General features: G+C 35.5%; 2 pseudogenes; one reads left to right on the top strand and one right to left on the bottom strand.

Annotated features, from left to right (window-relative positions):
* Positions 1-5,946: 5,946 nt before the first annotated feature.
* Positions 5,947-9,923, top strand: LOC107843720 (annotated as a pseudogene).
* A 1,378-nt stretch (positions 9,924-11,301) lies between these two features.
* On the bottom strand, positions 11,302-13,870 carry LOC107854619 (annotated as a pseudogene).
* Positions 13,871-14,086: the final 216 nt, after the last annotated feature.

Below are 14,086 nucleotides of genomic sequence, written 5' to 3'. Positions count from 1 at the left end.
TAATTTAACATTCAAAAATCTAAAATATTTCAACAAACTAAACTAACCTAACAAAAATTTAAAATTCAAATTCATCCTAAAACTAAATAATTTATTATCTTAAAAATTATTTAGTGATTAAAAAGTAAATTTTAGCAGAAAGTGACAAGGTGAGCTTCTAGGAATTGATACTCCAAAGAAATAGTGTGATTTTTTTTTTTTTTTTTGCTTAGTTTGTGGTTCCCAAATTTCATTAATACCAATTTGTGGTTCATAACTCTAATAACAATCAATGGGGCATACACTGAAGGGACATGCCCTAGATTATCTGGTAATCAATGTTGAAAGGCTGAAAAAAATTCTCACGCTTTCTTTCGGGAACATAAGATTATGAAAATAATAGATTTTACGTCACAAGCAGAAAAAATTCATTAGTTCTTTTAAGTATGTAATATTTTTAAGAGATAATGGTAAAAAACATAATGAAATTGTCACTTTTTTCGAATTCACACCCCAACTATCAATTGTTCTCTCTTTCTACCCGAACTACTACTATATGTGTATAAAAGCACACCGAGTTGAGTATATGATGATTGTTTAAATAGAAAATATCAAAGTGTGTTTTAATACATACTTAAACTCGAGGTGTATTTTTTTTTACTTCTCATGATTGAAATGCTTTCGTCAAGGACTCTACCCCAATAATACTCTTATAGATTTTTCTCTTCCCTCTAAGAATTTAAATGGATTAAAAAATTATTTTTTACTATTAAAGTTAATATTCTCAAGATGCATGATTTTGTATTATGTAGGATTAGGTAATTGTTAGATCTCGTAATATTTGATAAATAAGATTAATGACTTGTGTGCATAATTCGGAGGTTTACAATTAAATTTGTGGAGATTAAAAAACTCCGCTATTTAATGTCACAGAGATTTTAAAAAACCCCTTAATAACCTGCCACGAATTGATTGTGGCGACACTTCTAATGAGAGTTTGTCCAACCTCTGTGACAGTAAATAGTGGAGGTTAGAAAACTCCACAAATCAAACTTTTAACCTCCACAAACTTGAGAATTTGAGTTTTAGATTTTTTTTTCCAACATTTATTTAGATTCTAGTCCAGTGACTTGTGCATTGAATTGAGAATATAAACTTGGATTCTACATTCAGTGTTGAAGAATTTGAACTATCAAATCATTTAAAAACAATTGAAGGAAATTTTCTACTAAAAGCATGGAATAACCTGTTACGGGTGTTAAAGCAACATGATAGTATTGAGGAATATGATTATGATAAATAAATAGTTGCTAGTTGATTAATTGTCAGTTGTAATGTTCAGTTAAAAGGAAGTTGCTGATGTGGAAAGTTTGTTAGAAAGTTTGTTAGAGATAGTAGATATTTTTGTATCTTGATCATAGGTGGTTAGTGGAACTAAACCATAGTTAGTAAAGATAGGAATTAGTATATAGGCAGCAATTCATCATTGCTGCACATAATGTACATACACAAAATCATTCTCAGTTTTACTCTTTCCCAAATACTTTGATTTCTCTTTCTCTTCGCTGTGAATTAGCTAGTCAGCGAACTCACATTAAGTTCTCGATCACAAATTAACATAGTATCAAATCCAAATCGACTGATTTAGATCGTTTTCTCTCTTCAATCGAATAATTCGTTTGGAATTTCATTGCGGATTTGAAGGAGAACAATGGCGCCAAAGATCGACCATAATCATCCTCTGCATCTTACAACATCTAATATACCTGAAGTTGTACAGATTCGAATTCAACTCACAGGAATAGAAAACTACTCCTTGTGGAGTCGTGCCATAAAATTGAACCTCTTGACAAAGAACAAGTTAGGTTTCATTGATGGGAGTATCAAACAAGACGATTTTACTGATGAATCAGAGAAATTGCAATGGGATCGTTGCAATGCGATGGTTCTCTCATAGTTGATAAGCAATGTAAGTAAAGACCTAATTAGTGGCATTTTATTTCATTCGAATGCAACTTTAGTATGGAATGATTTAAAGAAACTCTTTGATAAAGTGAATATGTCAAGAATTTTTCATCTTCATAAAGCTATAGTTACACATGTTTAAGGAGTTTCCCCTGTTTCTGTGTATTATTCGAAATTGAAAGATCTTTGGGATGAATATGATTCTATAGTGCCATCTATTGCGTGTGACTATGAAAAATCAAAGGAATATAGTGATAGTATGAGTAGAAAGAGATTATTGTAATTTCTCAAGGGGTTAAATGATAGTTACAGGCAAGCAAGGAGTCAAATCCTTATGATGAATCCTCCCCCCAGTGTAAACCAGTGTAATGCATTAATTATTCAAGACGAGAGTCATCGGTCATTGAGTAGAGCACAATATATAATTGGTGAAATCAGTGATCCTACTACTCTATTCACAAATAAACCTAGCAGTAGTAGTTTTGGGACTCAAGGATTTAGAGGACAAGGACTTGATGGACGTAGAGGTCAATCTTATAAGGGACAAAGAGGAGGCTTTATATATTCTGATCACTGTGATATGAAGGGTCACAGTAGAGGGAATTGCAACAAGTTAAAGTATTATACACACTGCCACATGCAAGGATACATAAAAGAGATATGTTACCAACTGATAGAATATCCTGCAGACTATAAAGGAAGAAAAAAGGTTAATATTGTTACAACACCTTCTATTGGACCGCAGATGCAGTACTCTAGTCCATTGCTTGAGGGTGAGATGGCCAACAAAGTTCTAGTTATCACATGCAGTATGCACGTAACAAAAATGACCAATATGCTCCTTTTATGCAGCATGCAGGAAAAAACAATGGCTATCATTAAGGAAGCATTAATGGTATGCAGCAATCAATGTTTAGCAATGAAGCAATTCCACAGTTCACTCCAACTCGGTACAATTAAATTCTTCACATGCTAAACAAGTCTATGACAATTGAGTCAAGTGCAAGTGTGGCAGCTATTTTTGTTGGAACTTCTTGTTATCATAATATGATCGAAGATCTAGATTGGATAGTAGCTAGCGGTTCCACAAACCATATGATTAGTCATGAACAATTCTTACATCATGGATTGACAATTACCAATTCAGAGAGGGTACAACTTCCTACAGGTGATTCAACTATTATTACACAAAAAGGAAAATCACTTTTGCCAAGGGGTGATGTAGTTGACAATGTGTTGTGTGTGCTAACTTTCAAATTTAATCTATTTTCAATATCAAAATTGACTAGAGAATTGCAATGTTGTGCTCTTTTCTTTCCTAATTTTGTCATTCTTTGGGATCTCTTCACTGGGAGAGTGAAAGAGATTGGTAGAGAAATATAAGTATTATATACTTTGAAATCAAAAGAACTATTTGGATCTAAGCAGAAGTCACTTGGAGCTGTGGCAACTTGTGGTGATGCAGATATATGGCATAAAAGATTAGGGCACATCCTTATGAGTGTTCTTAGAAAAATGGACTTGTTCAAGAATAAAACTTTTTTTACTTTACCAAACTGTGATGTATGTCCTTTAGCAAGACAAGTCAAGTTACCATTTCCAGTTAGTTATACAAAAAGTTCTAAATGTTTTGATTTGATACATTTGTATGGGGACCATACAAAGTTGCTACATATAATAGAATGAGATATTTCCTTACAATGGTTGATGATTTTTCTAGGTGGAGCTGGATAATTTAATGCACCTTAAGTCTGATGTCTCTACTAACTTAAAACATTTTATTGTGATGATTACTACTTAATTTGTTTAGAAAATCAAGGCATTCAGGTTGGATAATGGTGGTGAGTTTTTCAACACACAGTGTTATAAGCTGTTCAAGGATCATGGAATTATTCACCAAAGTTTTTGTCTACCATGCCTCAACAGAATGGTGTAGTTGAAAGAAGACATAGACATATTTTGAAAATACCTAGAGCAATAAGGTTTCAAGGTCATCTACCAATCAGATTTTGGGGTAAGTGTATTCTTAGTGTTGTTCATATCATTAATAGAATCCCTTCCACGGTACTGGACAACAGATCACCTTTTGAGATGATGTTTATGAGATCACCCGACCTGTCTTACATGAGAGTGATTGGATGTTTATGACATGCTACCGATCTAAACAAATCCGATAAATTTGGACCAAGAGCTATCTAATTAGTTTTAATGGGATATGGTGATACACAAAGGGGTTATAAACTTTATGATCTTGAGCATCATACTTTTGTTATTAGTAGGGATGTGGTGTTTAATGAAACAGTCTTTTCTTTTAAAACTTGTTCAGATGTTATGAGTAAAAATCTGTCATGTGCTGCTGCTCAATGTTTGGAATTCTCTATACTATCTATTAATTTATATCATGCAATAACTAGTCCACCTTCAATAGAAGATGTTTCAGTCCCTCCTATGGTACAGGATCATTCCTCTTCATCTAGTTATGAAATACATACTACACTAGTGGATGATATACATAAATTACCATGTCCTTCTAAGACAAGAAGGTCTAACAGGACAAGTAGACCACCAATTTGGACAAAAAAATTTGTTACGGGAACAAAGAGCAAGTCTCGTCAGTGCTTGTATCTAATCACAAACAATGTTGATTATAGCAGTCTTTCTCATTCATACCAATGTTACATACAAATATATCAATAAATACTGAGCCACAATCATATCAGCAGGCTATTACTGATAGTAGATGGATTCAAGCCATGAAGGAAGAAATTTAGGCCCTTGAAGACAACAAGACTTGGGAGATTACTTCATTACCACCTAGTAAGAAAATAGTTGGATGTAAATGGTCTATAAGATTAAATACAAGGCTAGTGGAGAAGTGGAGAGATTTAAGAAAAGGTTAGTCGCCAAAGGCTACAATCAAAAGGAGTGATTGGACTGTTAAGAAACTTTTTCTCCCATTGTTAAAATGGTTACTGTTAGAAGTGTTTTGGCTATGGCTGCATCTAGGAGATGGCATGTTCAGCAAATGGATATTTATAATGTCTTCTTACAAGAAGATTTAGTGGAAGAAGTTTATATGACACTACGAAAAAGATTCCATTATGATAAGAAAGGTGATAATAAGGTGTACAGGCTGGTCAAGTCTTTGTATGGGCTTAAACAAGCCTCAAGACAATGGAATGTGAAGCTCATTAATGCACTGGTAGCAGCAGGATTCACACAAAGTCATCTTGATTATTCATTACTTACAAAGAAGTATGTAGATGGTATTGTGGTCATTCTGATCTATGTGGATGATTTGTTGGTGACTTGTAGTAGCATGGTGCGTATTGAAGATGCCAAACAAGTACTTAAAGACAATTTCAAGATTAAGGATCTTGGTGACTTAAAATATTTTTTAGGCATTGAATTTGCCAGAAGCTTAGCAGGTATCCTAATGCATCAGAGAAAATATGCCCTGGAACTTATCTCTGATTTGGGATTAGGTAGATCTAAACCAATTAATACTCCAGTTGAGATAAACTTGAAGATGACTGCACATGAATTTGATAATTACTTTGGAGATTCTTTTAATTCTCTAATAATGGATCCTAGTGACTACCAAAGGCTAGTTGGGAGGTTGTTGTATCCTATCATCACTAAACCTGATATTTATTTTGTTGTTCAACATTTGAGTCAATTCATGCATGCTTCAAAGATATCTCACATGACTGCAGCCATCAGAATAGTCAAATATGTGAAGCAGGCACCAGGCCTTGGTATTTGTATGAGTGCTCAGTCACATGATTCTCTTCAAGCTTATTACGATGCAGATTGAGTTCATGTCTTGACTCCAGAAGGTCTATTACAGGTTACATAATTAAGTTTGGTAACTTTTTGATTTCCTGAAAATCGGAGAAAAAATTTACTATTTCCAGAAGTTCAGCAGAGGCGGAGTACCGAAGCCTTGCCTCTACTGTTGCTGAAATTGTATGGATCGCTGGTTTATTCAAGGAACTAGACATGTCCTTGTCTCTTCCTGTTTCCTTGTTTTGTGATAGCAAGGCAGCTATTCAAATAGTTGCTAACCCAGTGTTCTATGAACGTACTAAGCATATAGACATTGACTGTCATTTTATAAGGGAGAAGGTCCAAGATGGTCTAGTCCTTATTCAGTATCTATCCACAAAGGAGCAGCCTGCAGACATCTTGACAAAGGGTCTTGGTTGTGTGCAACATCTTATTTTCTTTCCAAGCTAGGCTTGCAGAATATCTTCATACCATCTAGCTTGAAGGGGGGTATTGAGGAATATGATTACGATAAATAAATAGTTGCTAGTTGATTAATTGCCAGCTGTATATTTAGTTAAAAGGAAGCTGCTGATGTGGCAAGTTTGTTAGAAAGTTTGTTAGAGATAGTAGATATTTTTGTATCTTGATCATAGGTGGTTAGTGGAACTAAACCATAGTTAGTAGAGATAGGAATTACTATATAAGCAGCGCTTGATCATTGTTGCACACAATGTACATACACAAAATCATTCTCAGGTTTACTCTTCCCCAAATACTCTGATTTCTCTTTCTCTTCTCTATGAATTAGCTAGTCAGCGAACTCACATGAAGTTCTCGATCACAAATTAACATCATAAACTCTTTTATATTGTTATTGTATATAATTTGAATTCCTTTTTTATATATCTAACATTGAAATCTCATGGAAATCTTTTAAAAACATTATAACACCCAGTGTCTTGCCCCTTGGGCACATCCAAAATAATTTCCAGCTTCTACTATTTTCAAATTAATTATAGATTTTATTAGTCTATCATATCCATCCTTAACTATTTTCATAATCAACTTGTTTTTCTTCTCCAAAATTGCAATAACTACGGGGCGTTTGCACATCAATATTTTTTTTTCTTTTTTTTCGGAGTTGAATTTCAAATAACATATTTGGCCATTAAATTTCAGAATTTGAAAAATATCAAAAAATTATTTTCACTTTTTTAACTCCGAATTGCTAACAAAAATTCGAAAACAACTCCAATTTGTATTCATGTCCAAACATAACTCCAGTTTTCAAATATCATTCCTCACATTGAATCTGTCTTAATGTTCTAAAATGTTCAATTTTTAATTAGAATTTGCATATATTCTAAATTTGACTGAAAATGACTTGGCGACCTTCCTGGAATTGATTACTCAAAAGCAATAGTAATAGATTTTATATCGCTTAATTTGTATTATATATATCTCGATATTATCTAACAAAGGAGCAAGGAGCAGAACAAAAAATTCTTCATTTCTTCTCTACAAAATACTTAATTTTGATATTTTTAGAACAGAAATGGGTTACCAAAACTTGCATTGTTTCTTCTATATGCCTTTCTTTGTCAGCTTGTTTTCTCCTCATCCTTACCTCATTTGTGTGCTAATGATCAAGCCCTTGCTCTTCTACAATTCAAGAACATGTTTTCCATTAATCCTTCTGGTTATTGTATTGGGTATTCGAAAACTCTCTCATGGAACAAGAGCATAGATTGTTGCTCATGGGATGGAGTTCATTGTGATGAGATGACTGGACAAGTAATTGAGCTTGATCTCAGTTGCAGCCGACTTCAAGGCAAGTTTCATTCCAATAGTAGCCTCTTTCAACTCTCCAATCTCAAAAGGCTTTATTTGTCTAACAATGATTTTTCTGGGTCACTTATTTCACCTAAATTTGGTGAGTTTTCTAGTTTGACGCATCTTGATTTGTCGTATTCAGGTTTTACAGGTCCAATCCCTTCTGAAATCACTCACCTTTCTAAATTATACAATCTCCATTTCAAGAATAATGATGGGCTTAGATTTGAACCTCTCAATTTTGAATTGCTTCTTAAGAACTTGACCCAATTACGAGAGCTTAACCTTTTCGGTGTGAACTTCTCTTCCACCATTCCTCTGAATTTCTCTTCTTATTTAACAACTTTGGATCTTTCAAACACAGAGCTATATGGGATATTGCCTGAAAGAGTTTTCCAGCTTCCCAACTTGGAATCTCTTTATTTATCATACAATCCCCAGCTCACTGTTAGGTTTCCCTCAACCAAATGGAATAGCAGTGCATCACTCATGGAGTTAGGTCTCAGTGGTGTGAATGCTACTGGTAGGATACCTGAATCATTTAGCCATCTAACTTCATTGCGTTACTTGGACGTGAGTTTTTCGAATCTGTCAGGTCCCATTCCTAGACATCTATGGAATCTCACCAACATAGAGTATTTGAACCTTGATTAACCATCTTGAAGGACCAATTTCCCACTTCTTCAGATTTGGAAAGCTCATGGAGTTATCACTTAGAAATAACAATTTTGACGGCCAACTTGAGTTCTTATCCTCTAACCGAAGCTGGACGCAACTTGAATGGCTATATATTTCGTCCAATTCCCTAACTGGTTCAATTCCTTCCAATGTAAGTGGTTTGCACAACCTACAAACACTCAACTTGTCATCAAACCACTTGAATGGGAATATACCTTCCTGGATATACTCCCTTCCTTCATTAACTGAATTATACTTGAATGATAACCATTTCAGTGGAAAAATTGAGATGTTCAAGTCCAAAATACTGTCTGAAGTTGCTCTAAAACAAAATCAGCTGGAAGGTCCTATTCCAAAGTCACTCCTTGATCTACAGGGCCTAAATTATCTTATCCTTTCTCAAAATAATCTCAGTGGACAGATTTCTTCGACCGTCTGCAATCTGAAAAAACTTTTAGTGTTAGATTTGGGAAGCAATAGTTTGAACGGAATGTTTGGGAGAGATGAATGAACTTCAGGTTTTGGATTTAGGCAACAATAGTTTTAGTGGGATAATAAATACAACTTTTAGATTTGGAAACCAACTCAGAGTCATTAAATTGGATGGGAATAAGCTAGAGGGGAAAATTCCACGATCTTTGATCAATTGCAAAGATTTGGAACTTCTGAATTTAGGTAACAATCAGTTGAATGACACATTTCCAAGATGGTTGGGAACCTTACCAAGTTTGGTGATTTTAAAGTTGGCTTCTAATAAGTTGCACGGGCCCATTAAAAGTTCAAAGAATCGAAACTTGTTTGCACAACTTCGAATTATTGATCTCTCATCCAATGAATTTATTGGGAATTTACCAGTAAATCTTTTTCACAATTTCAATGCCATGAAAGTAAATGATGAGCAGATGATAGGAGTTGATTTTTCAGAGTATGATAATTCTTTGACAATTGCAACAAAGGGATTGAATCTTTCTTTTGTTCGAGTTTTAATGAGTACAAACATAATTATCAATCTTTCGAAGAATAGATTTGAAGGTCAGATTCCAAGCGTTATTGGAGATCTCGTTGGACTTCGTACGCTAAACTTATCTCATAATGGCTTGGAAGGTCATATACCAACTTCATTGCATTATTTGTCTATACTTGAATCATTGGATCTCTCATCAAACAAAATTGGTGGAGGAATTCCACCACAACTTGCATCCCTCACATTTCTTGAAGTGTTAAATCTCTCTCACAATCATCTTGTTGGATGCATCCCAAAAGGAAAACAATTTGATACGTTTGAGAACAGTTCATACCAAGGGAATGATGGGTTACACGGGTTTCCACTCTCAAAAGATTCTGGTAGTGATAATGGGATATCACAAGCGACAACTCCAGCTGAGCTAGATGAAGGAGGAGGAGATTCACCAATGATCAGTTGGCAGGCGGTTCTCATGGGTTACGGTTGTGGTCTAGTTATTGGACTATCCATAACATACATAATGTTGTCAACTCAATCTCCAATATAGTTGTCGAGGATGGTTGTAGTATTGGAACACAGAATTGTTACGAGAATGAAAAACCACAAGAAAAGATATTAGTGTGTAACTTCCAGGTATCCAACTTATCTCTATTCTTCAGACGATTACGTTTTGTATATCCATATATTTTCTACCTGCTTCATCATTAATTCTTCACTTTTGGACATTGCAGGATTCAAGTATGCTGAGTTGCTGGGATGCAAAGAAATGTTTTTACTTTCCTAGTTTGTGATGTTTCTGAAGTGTTTGTTACATATTCAGCCTAATTATCAGCTAGCTAATTGGATTCGACTGCAAAGCTCAGTTAATAAATTTATGAAGTTATCCTATATTTTTCATCATTACATCAAGTACTTAATTTCAATAGCAAGCTAAATGCTTACCTATTAATACTGTCATTACATCCTTATGATGTTAATTCAGTGGAATTATAGATTACTCTAATTAAACATTTGAACATTTAATCCAAAATCTCAATGCTTTCGAGATTGTAGCTCAGGACTTCCATTACTACAATGTGAGCACTCCTTGTTAGTCAAAAATCACACTAGTAACTTCATATGCTCAAATCCAAGCCGCTATATAGTTTGCGGTAAGAAATTGAACTCTAATATCACTGGCAAAAGTTGCCATGCACCCAACCAGAGGCATATCCAAAATTTGAAGTATATCGGTTCCTGGAATGACCTTAAAGTTAATATTGTCAATCCATCCTGTATCTGAAAAACTACTTGATCATCAACACCTTCATCTTTATCCGCACCTTCAGCAGATGGATTCGCCCCAATGTTTATAATCATTAGACTCCATTTCTTTATCACTACAACAATTTACAGAGGAACACGATGAACAAATTGAACAAGAACAGGTGGAGCAAACTTCTAATGGGCTCAATGCTCGTATATCAAATATGCTCGAGTATTATTCAATCATTCTCCATAAAGCACACAAATTCAAGCTGCTGTATTAGTTTGCGGTACAAAATTGAACTTCAGATGACTTGGTTTCAATGCTCTGCTTAATGACTTCTTGATTCTCTGTGTCTATAGTAGCTTGATCATCTACCCCTTCAGCAAATGGATTCATCCCAATGTTTTACATCATTCACATTCCATTCACGAGTTCTGTGTAGGAAAATGAACCTGAGAGGAGTTCATCACCACAGAGAAGATCCTGATAAACCGACATGTTTGCAGATAATTTTTTTCTGTCTCTCTGAAGAACTTGCTTAACAAAAATGCAGTAGAGGAGGAGAACACAGAAGCCAACAGAAACCAATCATCATTTGAACCCACTTAGACATAAAATGACTTGCTTCTTTCCATAGTTCTAACAACTTCGTGTTATTAGGATGCTGCATAGAATTGCATAATCTTACAATATTAATAATGAGTATATTAGTTAAAGTCGTATGCTTAATTTATTGGTTGCTCACAGCACTGTCATCTAAGTACCTAAGGAAGGATTTTGAGTATAAATAAGATGAATTGGTAAAATTCTACTGGATAACAATAAAATTTCTAGGGATCACATACAACACGCAAGTACAAGATCATAGTAAAACATGCAACAATCTGTCACGAAATTGAATAGAGATGACAAAAGGAACTCATTAATATTGGTCAACATACAATAACTTGAATAGAGATGACTAAAAAGGGGTTGAAGCCGAGGTTTGGCCATCTATAAAAGGATGACCATTCTTCATAGTTGAAACCATCCAAAAATCACAAGAAAATACATTGTAAGAGTAGAGAGTTGAGAGAGCAATTCTTTTAGGCGTATTTGGGATCTCTCCCTTTTCTTTGTTAGTATTATAAAGGCGGTTTTTCTATGGTGGATGAAGGATAATTCTGATTCAAACCACGTTAAATCTTGTGTCTTTCTCTTGTTCTTTATTTCACGTCTCCGCTAACAGTCTAGGTGTTGAAAAGTTGGAGAAGCAACCTCCCGAGCAAACATTAGAATCCTAGAAGACATGACACTGGAAGAACTCTTCCCATCTAAGTCTTGGATGATAAAGCTACCCGATATCTATATTGGTGGAAGGTTAGACAGTACTGGTTGAATTAATCGAGCAGAAAACAGGTTGACCTAGATATTACTGTTATACAACAACTATGCCTCAGTCCAAAACAACTAATTGCATAGGCCCACGATTGAAATGATTGAAATCCATGTGGATTTGACACTTAACTCAAGAAGGAGACAAGCAAAACTGCTTGCCTTTTTAAGTGATGTTTATCATGATCAGCTATTGTTCAGATTAAGTAAGTAGCGAACTGCTCCCTAACATCGAAATATCAGGGCAAAGAACAAATATTACGAGTAGGAAACAAAAATAAGTACCTCGCCAAACAAACTTGGGAACCGGTTTGCCGTGCATTTTCACAAAAAATGTATCATCTTCTGGATCTGTCAAGCTATATTAGCTTGAGCTCAAAGATAATTCAAACTCAATTCATGAACCTTTATCTGCTAAGGCTGCAGCATTCTTTAAGCAACGGTTCAATCTCTGAGCAAAACCAATATGCAGGATCCTTTTAGCTGATTTTGATGAGTCGGCATTTCATCAGCAAGGAGGCTCATTGACAACTATGCAAATAAAAGCTGCTGCAGTTATCAGTTCTATCAAATAAAACTGTGGACTGGAGCCTTGTGTACATCTAACATTGCTTTTCTCAAAGCAGCAGCATGATCCCCCCTCTCTGCGCCAGCATAAATGCTTGAGAGTTGCACATATTGCCCAGAATGATTCGGTTGTGACTTAAGCAATAATTGTGCTACTTCATTTCCCAGCTCAATAGCTCCATGAAGTCTACAAGCACCCATCAGAGCACCCAAGACAGTGGCATCAGCTTCAAAAGGCATCTTCTTTATATAGTCGTAGGCTTCCTGCAGTAGCCCAGCTCTCCCTAAGAGATCAAAAACACAACCATAATGTTCCATCTTAGCTACAAGTCCGAATTCACTTGACATTGCTTCAAACAATTTAAAACCGAAATCGACAAGCTTAGCACGCGCACAAGCTGATAGAACTGCCACGAAGGTAATCTCATTTGGTTGCAGCCCCTTTGCTCTCATCTTCTCATACATCGTTAATGCCTGCATCTCTCTACCATTCAAAGCTAGCGAGCAAATCATAGCATTCCAAGCGCAAACCTGCTTGCTAACCATTTCGTCAAATAACTTTGAAGCATATACCAAACAGCCCATCTTCCCATAAAACGCAATCAATGCGGTCTTCATGAAGACACTCAACTCCTCGTTCTTTACCATGTAAGCATGTACTTGCCTCCCTAGATATAACGCCACACCAACATCGAGAAATGTGCAAGAAGAAAGAACACTAACAAAAGTAGCCTCATTTGGCTTCAATAGACCATGCCTCACATCCTCGTGTACCATCATTTTCTCGAAAAACTTAACAGCAACCTCAGAGCACCCGTTCTTCATATATCCATTAATCATAGTAGTCCATGAATAAACATCTCTACAAGGCATGCGAGAAAACATCAAAAACCCCAAACCCATATCCCCATTTTTCCCACAAGCATCGAGCATTGCATTATACGAGACAACACACGGTTCAGGAATTTCATTAAAGACTTTGTGTGCACTCTCGAGTTCACCAGCGTGCGCATACAGCCCAATAAAAGATGTACACACATACGGGTCACCCAAGACCTCTCTTCTCAAGACTTGACAGTGAAGATTCCTGCCTATATATGAAGCCAAATGGGGAGGGAAAGACGAGGCTGCTTTGCAGAGGGAAGGGAAAGTATGGCTGTTTGGCTGAGCATGATGAAAGAGCATGTGAGTGAAAAGGATTAGAGTTGTTTGAGGCTGAGCAATGTTGAGATAAGCCCTGATGAGAGTGTTGCAAAGAAGTGTGTTGATCCATTGAGAAGTTAGGAGGAGAGGGCCACTAATTATTAGAAGAGAATGTATTTGTTTGATTTGGTTTGCGTGTTAGATAAATTGCTGCAGAAGTTGAAGCATATGTTCTGGTTTTTTTGGCTTTGGCATTCCAACAGAATAAACATTGTCAGAACCTAAGATCAATGGGAAGTAACTAATAAGCAATCAAAAACACTTTTCAGTGTCCAAGTAGTGGCGAAGCTAGGATTTCGATTACAGAAATGTAAAGTATAACATAAATATACACACAGAAAGAAACCAAGCGGACTCAATATATACCTAATATACATAAAAAAAAAATAATTTTATGTGTACTCTATTGGTTTGACTTAGTTATTAGCATTTTTTTATTGGTATAATACATAAACATACCCTTTAACTTGACCCCAAATCACATCTATGACCTCCAACTTTGG

Source organism: Capsicum annuum, chromosome 1 (genome assembly GCF_002878395.1).
Source record: "Capsicum annuum cultivar UCD-10X-F1 chromosome 1, UCD10Xv1.1, whole genome shotgun sequence".
Classification (NCBI taxonomy): Eukaryota; Viridiplantae; Streptophyta; class Magnoliopsida; order Solanales; family Solanaceae; genus Capsicum; species Capsicum annuum.
Note: the sequence above shows the minus strand (reverse complement) of the source record. Positions and strands in the feature narration are given on the sequence as shown.